Consider the following 10,281-nt stretch of genomic DNA (forward strand, 5'->3'; position numbering starts at 1 on the left):
AAATTTTGTTTTCACCGAGCTCGGTCCAAAACAATGGTGTACGGCATTTACGCCCGTACAAAGCCTCGTAAGGCGCCATCTTAATACTTGATTGAAAACTATTGTTGTAAGCGAATTCAATCAAAGGTAGGTACCGCTTCCATAAACCATCGAACTCGAGGATGCAACATCTCAACATATCCTCAAGTATCCGAATTATCCGCCGGATTGACCATCGGTTTGGGGTGAAAGGCGGTCTTGAAATGCAACTTGGTACCCAAAGCTTCTTGCAATTTCTTCCAAAATCGCGAGGTGAACCTCGGATCTCTATCCGACACAATGTAAATCGGTACCCGTGTAATCTCACAATCTGAGAAACGTACAATTCAGCTAGTTTATCCAATGAAAAATCCGTACGCACAGGGATAAAGTGAGCCGACTTAGTCAATCTATCAATGACAACCCAAATCGCATCCTTCTTACTTGTCGACAATGGCGGTCCGGACACAAAGTCCATTGTGATTCGATCCCATTTCCACTCGGGTATCGTGATCGGTGAAGTAACCACGAAGGCACTTGATGTTCCGCTTTCACTTGTTGACATATTAAACATCTCAAACAAAGTCGAGATGTCTCGTTTCATACCATGCCACCAAAACCGCGTTTCAAATCGTTGTACATCTTCGTACTCCGGGTGGATTGCCATTCGGCTACAATGGGCTTCGTTGAATTATCAAATAAATTCCAAATTCTTTGGAACACACAAACGACTTCGAACCTCAAACAATCGTCATCATCAATTTGAAACTCCGATTCCTTGTTCGAACACACTCGGCCCGTTTTGCAAGCAACTCCTCATCAACTTTACGAGCTTCACGAATTTGATGAGTCAACAATGGTTTGGCCTTTAATTGGCTACTAACACATTGTTGGGCGAATGGACAAGTATACATTCATAGCTTGTAAAGCAACAGTGATTTTCGCTTAAGGCGTCCGCAACCACATTAGCCTTTCGGGTGATAATCAATGACAAGCTCATAATCTTTTAACAACTCGAGCCAACGTCTTTGTCGCAAATTTAAGTCTCTTTGGGTCATCAAATATTTGAGACTTTTGTGATCCGAATACACATGGCACTTCTCACCAAATAAGTAATGTCGCCATATCTTTAAGGCGAATCGATGGCGACCAATTCGAGATCATGGGTCGGATAATTTTTCTCATGTGGCTTTAATTGTCTCGACGCGATAGGCCACAACTCGACCTTCTTGCATCAATACGCAACCTAACCCAAGTAGGGAGGCGTCACTATAGATGACAAACTCTTTGCCGATTCGGTTTGTACTAATCTGGAGCTTAGTCAAATGAGTTTTCAATTGGTCGAAACTTTTTCGACACTTTTCCGTCCATTCAAACTTGACATCTTTCAAGCGGTTTCGTCATGGGTGTGGCTATCATCGAGAATCCTTTTACAAACCGTCGGTAAACCAAGCAAGTCCCAAAAAGCTTGAACCTCGGTAATATTTCTTGGAGGTTTCGATTAAGTATGGCTGAAATTTTGCTCGGTCAACTCGAATACCGATCGCAGATACCACATGACCCAAGAAGCTAACCTCTCTTAACCGAACTCACACTTCTTGAACTTAGCATATAACCGCTTATCCCGTAAAATTTGCAACACTAATCTCGGTGCTCGCATGTTCGGTCTCATCTCTTGAATAGACCAAGATGTCGTCAATGAACACAACTACGAACCGATCCAAATATGAACCAAGATCCGATTCATCAAATCCATAAATACCGCAGGGCATTAGTGTGCCCAAATGGCATCACTAAGAACTCGTAGTGACCATATCTCGCTCAAGGTAGTTTTGGGTATGTCCGATCTCGGATTCATGAATCGATAATAGCCCGATCTCAAATCTATTTTGAGAACACCGAGGTTCCTTCATTGATCGAACAAATCATCGTCTGTGATAGCGGATATTTGTTCTTTATTGTCACTTTATTAAGTCGACGATAGTCGATGCACAACCTCATGGTTCCGTCCTTCTTTTCACAAACAACACTGGTGCACCCCAAGGTGAAAAACTCAGGCGAGCAAAACCTCTATACACCAACTCTTGCAACCGAGCTTTCAACTCCTTTAATTCGTTGGTGCCATACGATCACGGAGCTATCGAAATCGGTGTGGTCCTGTGTACAAGCTCAATACCAAACTCTATCTCCCAACAGTGGCAAACCCGGCAATTCTTCGGGAAAAACATCCGGTATTCACAAACCAAAGACAGATTCGGTTTTATTTCTAACTCCTTATCATCAAGTACATACGCAAGGTATGCTTCGCACCCTTTTCTTACATATTTCGGGCCAACATTGATGATATTACGGTGGCAACCCCTTCAAGTCCGTAGACTCAACTCGGATCATCTCGTTATTTGCGCATCTCAAATCAATAGTCTTGCTTTTGCAATTCACAACCGCATCATGCACGGTCAACCAATCCAACCCAAGAATAACATCAAATTCATCGAGCGGCAAAAGCATCAAGTCCGCCGGAAAACAGAACCTCGAATTACTAGGGGCATTTCTTACACACTTTGTCGACCAAAGACGAACGACCCAAAGGATTTGACACCGAATTACGAACTCGAGAGACTCAATAGGTAAAGTCTTCTTGGATGCTAAGGTTTCGCATATATAAGAATGAGTGGAACCAGGTCAATCAAAGCAATCACATTAGTATCAAAGAGAGTGAAAGTACCCGTAATAACATCTCTCGATGAAGCATCCTCGCGGGCACGTATAGCATAAGCTCTAGTAGGGGCGCGAGCCTCGGATCTGGTCGTAGCATCTCTAGATCCTCTCGACCACCACTAGCATTGCCCATATTTCTAGATGGTCTACCTCGGCGATGGTAGCGCCGGCTTCCCACTCGATCTACATTCATGCTCGAGACAACCTCGGGCAATCTTTAATGAAGTGGTCAACTGATCCGCACTTGTAACAGGAGCGGTCACGGAATCTACAACTTCCAGAATGCCATTTGCCACAATGCTGACACTCCGTTCTATCTCGACGTTCATTCCCAACACTGGCAACCGAAGTGCCTCGTGTACCCATAGGGGGTCGATCACGATCTCGTCTAAAAAGGCCCGAAGTGCCTCTAGACCGGCCCACATCATCTCGAAATTTCTTGATGCTGTTGAAGAGACTTTCCCGAGGATCTTTTACGAAACTCTCCAGTTCCCACATCAAATTTTTGTTTTTCTTTTCTAAGCTCCTCGGCTTTACAAGCTCGCTCGACAAGTACTACAAACTCTCGTATTTCAAGAATGCCCACGAACATTTTTATATCTTCATTCAGCCCATCCTCGAAGCGTTTACATGATAGCCTCGGACGAAACACATTCCCGGCGTATCTACTAAGTCTAACAAATTTTTGCTCGTAGTCGATGGCGACATAGAACCTTGCTTAAGCTCAAGAAATTCCTTCATTTTTGATCAACAAATCTCGATGATATACTTCTTCCAAACTCGGTTTGGAAAAACTCCCAAGTTACTTGCTCTCGGGACACAGCAAGTCGAGTACTCCACCAATAGTAGGCGTAATCGCGTAGCAAGGAGATAGTACACTTTAGGCATTCATCAGGTGTACAAGATAGCTCATCAAGTACCCGGAGAGTGTTGTCCAACCAAAATTCAGCTTGCTCGGCGTCGTCGCTATCCGTAGCCTTAAATTCAGTAGCCCCGTGTTTCCGGATTCTATCAACTGGGGGCTTACTTGACCTTATTTGGTCAGTTACCGGAGGCATTGTAGGTGCGGGGGTTGTATTTGTTGGGAATGGAGGTTGTGGAACAGCCGTATTTGTTCGAATGTATTGGTTAAACCAATCATTCATCACGCTATAGAAAGCTTGTCTAGCTTCATCATTAGGATTACTAGCATTAGGTTGAGAGTCCGTGAGCTGTCCTTGTCGGAGCAAAGCGCTACACTCTCAAGATCATCAGCTACCGCTCGGTCGGGATCGGGATCCATTACTATAAATAAACACATTTCAATTGTCAGAAATCACCACACTATCAAATAATCACATAAAATGGCATGTATAGCTAGACCCAACACATTACGGTAGTCCTAGAACCGACTAAACCGTAGCTCTGATACCAATAAAATTGTAACACCCTGTACCCGAGCCCGTTACCGGAGTCGAACACAAGGTGCACACAAACTCAGCTAAATTGTTTTCACAGTCCATAAAAATTTTCCAGACTAGCTGGTTACTGTGTCACTGTCGCTTCAAAAATCATATCTTGAGTTTTAAAGCTCGAAAATCAGTTTCGTAATTTTTCCCCGAAACTAGACTCATAATTCCATCAACATATTTTTTTCTAGAATTTTTGGTCGGGCCAATTAGTACAGTTTATTAGTTAAATTCTCCCCTTTTGCAGGGATCGACTACACTGACCTTTGTGCGTTACGAATTGGATATATCCCTGTACAGGGCTTCAATGCTGATGCCGTTTATTTCTATAGAAACTAGACTCAGAGAGGAATCTATACATATATGGCATGACTCATAATTATCTCTGGTTAATTTAAAATGAATTTCTAAAGTCGGAACAGGGGATCCAGAAACCGTTCTGGCCCTGTTTCACGAGAACTTTAATATCTCTTAACATATAATTCATATGACCGTTTCGTTTCTTCCATATGAAAGTAGATTCATCAAGGTTCATTTAAATAATTTATTCACTATTTAATTCCATTCCTACAATTTTAGTGATTTTTCAAATCCACACCACTGCTGCTGTCAGCATCTGTTTTTCGTGTAAACCTTACCTATTTCGTGGTTTCTATGGACCAACTAAAGTTTTGTCATACATAGGTCCACATATAATCATTTTAGCCATTCCAATGGCTGATCATTTGCTCACACTTCCATTCAGTCCGTAGTCACATCATAAAACCATACATATATACATAAGCACAAATGGTCTAATGCCATACTCCACTTTTACGAGCCATTTTCGCATGGTCGCATACACATACATCACAAAAGTACTTAAAACGCAACAAAAGGGTAGTCCTATACATGCCATTTCAAAATCCAACCAAAATATATACCGAAAGGGACTTTGATAGTGTGGAAGACTTGACTTCCAGAAATCCCGAGTCCGATAGTGACGAGCCAAAATCTATAGACAGAGAAACAGAGAAACGGAGTAAGCAATTTATGCTTAGTAAGTTAGAGCAAGGATTCCAGCACAACAAAAGCATAACATTCATATAGCTAACGGATAATTTCATATGCACAAATTCTCAATATCATACTTATTTCACATTCCAACCCCTATATTCATACATAAGGGTTCATCTTAGCCAAATGCCGAAAGCTCATTTCTCGATTGAGCGAATATTATTCGAAGGGAATCAACTATTCCAAATCACATACAACATATCTCGTTGCTGGAATTTTCAAGCGTATTAGCTGAAATTTTACAGCAGGTTCATTCATTCTTGAATCACGTATCTTCTTGAGTTTAACCGGATATGGCTACACATTCAAATGCCTTGGGACATAGCCCGATTCTGAGAACTTCATACGAATGCCTTGGGACTCAACCCGGATTTAGTAGCTTGCTCGAAAGCCTTCGGATCTTAGTCCGGATTTAGGAACTCGCACGTATGCCGTCGGATCTTAGTCCGGATTTAGTCACTTAGCACAAAGCCTTGGGACTTAGCCCGGATATCATTGAATAACCATGTACATTTATCAATAAACCATAACACATTCACATTTCATTTTCATTAGCAAAATTAGACACAAGTCACTTATCACATTTGTAATTTCGGCTCAATAGCCACACACAAAGAGCATGATTTTAATTTGCTTTAAACATGATGTAATCAATTCAGAATTTAAGCTCTATTGCTCAAGAACTTACCTCGGACGTGGTCGAACGATTTCGACGGCCATTCCACGACTTTTCCTTCCCTTATCGGATTTAGCTCCCTTTGCTCTTGAGCTTAATTTAACAAATAAATTGGTTTTATCATGTGAGCATCGAAAGAGGAATTCAAGATACTTAGCCAATATATATACTCATTAGGCATCAAAGTCGCATATGTACGAAATCATGAATCGAACTCAACACATTAGTTAATATTCCTCTTAGCCGAATTTTCTAAGCCAAGAATAGGCATCAATATGCTTGCCTCTAACCGAATGCATGCACACCAATTTCCCCTCATGTGGCCGAATATACATGTCCAATTTGAGGCCAATTATACACTTAATACCACACAAAAACAGCATACATTTTACTACTAACGCATTACATATCGTAACTCATTGCACATCTCTCATTTACTTCATAATCGAAGCATCATCACAAGCAAATATACACCTTGAAATAGCATATATGTCATACCAATACATCGTGTGCGAACATATATACATATATATATGCTAGAGCCGAATTCTCAAGTGGCTTATATCCAAATATATACACATATCCAAAGCTTAAATCTTACTTACCATGCAACATGCATGAATCATACTTATGGATATAACATGGCCGAATACCACAACACCATACCATTTCAATTTGGTCATGGTAAAACAAAGAACTTAGTATCTCATTCAAAAAAATGCTAAAAGAAAATCTAAGAATCCTCAATCCTCCATCACATGTATCATTATCAAGCTTGATATTTAGCATGCAATGGCATTAACACCATATTCACTTTGGCCGAATTTCATTCCCATGGCATAACAAAGATTTGAACCATGGGCTAACAAGAACATCAAGCTAGCAACTAAAAACATGCATGAATCTCATGGCACAACCTCAAACATACCTTAATCTTGATGCAAGTATAGCCAACCTCTTCCTAATCCTCTTCCAAACCAAGTATGAAGCAAAGCGCCTCCTTATCCTTAGTATTTTTGGCCAAAAAGAGAGTGAAAATGGATGAACAAAATTTTTTGTTTTCTTTCCTACCTACACGGCAATGGGGAGGGAGAAGCCTTCACACACACACATTTTTTTTTTATTCCATACTCCTTATTTTATTTATTCCAACATAACCCACTTACCAAACATGTTTCATGACATGATTTTTGCCCATAATTCCTTGTCATGGCCGGCCACTAGCTATTGGGGGAATTTGACATGCAAGTCCATTGTTTTGCATGCATGCTTTAATTAGTCATCACACATTTCCCCATCATACTTTCAAAGTTTACTACTAGGTCCTTTCTAGTGAAATTCACATTTATAACTCTAAATCAAAGCATAAAAAATGTCACACATGAGTTAACACACATTATAGGCAATAAAATAAATATTAAATTATTTTTTATGCCTCGGTTTTGTGGTCCCGAAACCACATTTCGACTAGGGTCGTTTTAAGGCTGTCACACCGACCATGTGGTTCAATAAAAAACCAAAATATATACATATTTTTACCCCATCCTTGGCATATTTTTGGATGATTTATCATAAGATTTAATGAATTTGACGCTCCTAATCATTTAATTTCATATTTTATACTCAGGAGGGCTTAGGAAAGCGAAAAAAGCAAGAAACAACGAACAAAATGGGCCTAATTTAGTGTTTCACACGGCCTAGGCACTCCCACACGGGTAATCCACACGCCCGTGTGTGACACACAGGCTAGCCACATGCCCGTGTGCCATGCCCGTACGCCCGTGTGTCATGGCCGTGTCGACATTAAACCACGTTAGAATTGCACACGGCCTGAGCACCTTCACACAGGCGTGGCACACGGTCATGTCCCTGTCGAGCCCAAGTCTAATTCTATTTAGAAAGGGCTAATTTTGGGCTATTTTAGGCATTCCAAAGTCTATTTAAACACCGTAGAAGAGGATCAAAGGGGAGACGGAGAGCAGAAGGCAGAGAATACTCGAAGACAGCCATAGGAATCAGCTCGGAAGCAGGATCCTGAAGATCTCTATTCAATTTCCTTAGAAGTTTTTGGGTTTTTTATGTTTTGTTATTTTCCCAATTTTGAGATGTTTTCCCCCATTGTTATGAACTAAAATTCCCTAAATACCCAGGGAAGATGAAACCTAAGACGAATCTTATTATCTTTTGAATTATATGATAAATACTTGTTCTTATTCTTAATTATGAGTTTTAATCCTTGTTTTAATATTTTAGGGTATTAATTCAGGTTTTGATGTGCTTATTTAGTGGAACAAAAGTCCCTGTTTAAGAGTAGATCTTCCATAATTAAGTGGAGTTGATTGCAATCCTAGAGATAGGACGACATAAATCTGCCGGATTATAGTCGAATCTAATAAGGGAATCCATAGATCGAGTTAATGCGACAAAAGAGTTTTTAATTAGAAAGAGATTTCAATTAATCAACCTAGAGTCAGTTGTTTTTAGTCTCGAGAGAGATATTAATATAAATCAGGGATTTTTATGGATTAAGTCAAGTGAATAAATCGTCTAATTCAGAAGTAATAAGTGAAGTCTAGGTGGATTCTTCCTTGGGTATTGTCTTCTTCATCGGTTTTCCAACAGTATTTTCCAACTTTTACCACTGTCGTGTTCTTAGTTAAGTAAATAGTTAATCTTAGTTTAAAAACATCCCTTTAATTCTTGGGCTGGATAATAAAAAGATAGTAATTACTAATACTTTTAGTCCTTGTGGATACGATATTTCCGGTCTCACCACAACTATACTACTGTTCGATATGTGCACTTGCCTTAGTCGAATTTTTAGTTAGTTTAGCGACCATCAAATTTTTGGCGCCGTTACCGGGGACTAAGATATTAGGAACGCTTGATTTTTATTACTCTAGCCATTTTTACTTTTATTGCAATTTACTTTCTGTTTTTAGCTTAATTTTTCTTTTCTAATTTTTCTTTTTAATTGCTTCTAGCAGGTGTCTCTAGTTTATGACTAGAAGGAATGCGTTAGGACCTTTGCTTTTCGATAGTGAAATAGCGAGTATAGCTTGCAGGAACCGAAGAGAAATAAGGCAAAGTCTACAATACATAGAGGAAGAGCAAGAGGACGTTACAAATTTTACTGAAGAGAAGGCCAATAATCAAAATAATTCGCTACCTCCTGTTGTTGCCGCAAATCCTGTTAATCAGAATCCTGCTCCTCGTACTATGTATGATTACGCTAAGCCTACTTTAACAGGAACTGAATCAAGTATTGTTCGACCTGCTGTTGCTGCAAATAATTTTGAACTGAAACCTAACATTATTCAAATGATACAACAGTTTGTTCAGTTTGATGGTTTGTAGGACGATGACCCCAATACGCATTTACCAAACTTTCTGGAATTCTGCGATACGTTTAAAATAAATGGCGTTTCTGATGATGCTAGTTGCCTTCGGTTGTTTTCTTTTTCATTGAGAAATAAAGCTAAACAGTGGTTGAACTCTCTACCACGAGGGTCCATCACTACTTGGGAACAAATGACCAAAAATTTTTTACTTAAATATTTTCTGTCGGCTAAAATGGCTAAGTTGAGGAATGATATCTCTTCTTTTGTGTAGATGGATTTAAAAACACTTTATGATGCATGTGAGAGATACAAGGACTTATTGAGAAGGTGCCTTCACCATGGGTTTCCTCTATGGTTACAGGTTCAAACCTTTCATAACAGTTTAAATCCCTCAACTAGACAGATGATCGATGCAGCTGCCGGTGGAACTATAAATAATAAAATGCCTAAAGATGCTTATGAATTTATAGAGGAGATGCCATTGAATAATTATCAATGGCAAGTTATGCAGACAAAGCCAATAAAAGCAGCTGGTGTTTTTAACCTCAATGCAGTCATTTGAATAAAAAGATTAATGGTTTGTATAGTTCTACTCAGGAACATCTAGTAATGAGGTGTGATTCAAATAAAGGAGGGATGCACAATGCAAAATATCTATCCTACAACCTAAGCAAAAAGAGCGATCAAGTCAACTATATGGGTAACAATTCTATACCTAAAAATAATCCCTATAGTAACAATTATAATGCAGATTGGAGGAACCATCCCAATTTCTCGTGGGGTGGTCAAAGAAACCAAAGATAACAACCCTCTCCAGGATTTCAGCCACCTTACCAGTAAGAGAAGAAGCTGAACCTTGAAGATATGCTTACAAAGTTCATCTCGGTGTCAGAAATACACTTATAAAACACCGAAACCATGCTTAAGAATCAGCAAGTGTCGATTCAAGGGCTTGAAACTCAAATAGGACAGCTTGCCAAGTTGATCTTTGAATGACCACAAGGTAGCTTGCCAAGTAACACTG

General features: G+C 39.7%; 1 non-coding gene across 1 annotated transcript; it reads right to left on the reverse strand.

Annotated features, from left to right (window-relative positions):
* Positions 1 to 9,495: 9,495 nt before the first annotated feature.
* On the reverse strand, positions 9,496 to 9,602 carry LOC128281144 (small nucleolar RNA R71). The gene has a single exon (XR_008271356.1). It is a non-coding gene; the product is annotated as a small nucleolar RNA R71 (small nucleolar RNA).
* Between the last annotated feature and the right edge of the window lie 679 nt (positions 9,603 to 10,281).

The sequence above is a fragment of the Gossypium arboreum genome, chromosome 9 (assembly GCF_025698485.1).
Source record: "Gossypium arboreum isolate Shixiya-1 chromosome 9, ASM2569848v2, whole genome shotgun sequence".
NCBI classification, from domain to species: Eukaryota; Viridiplantae; Streptophyta; class Magnoliopsida; order Malvales; family Malvaceae; genus Gossypium; species Gossypium arboreum.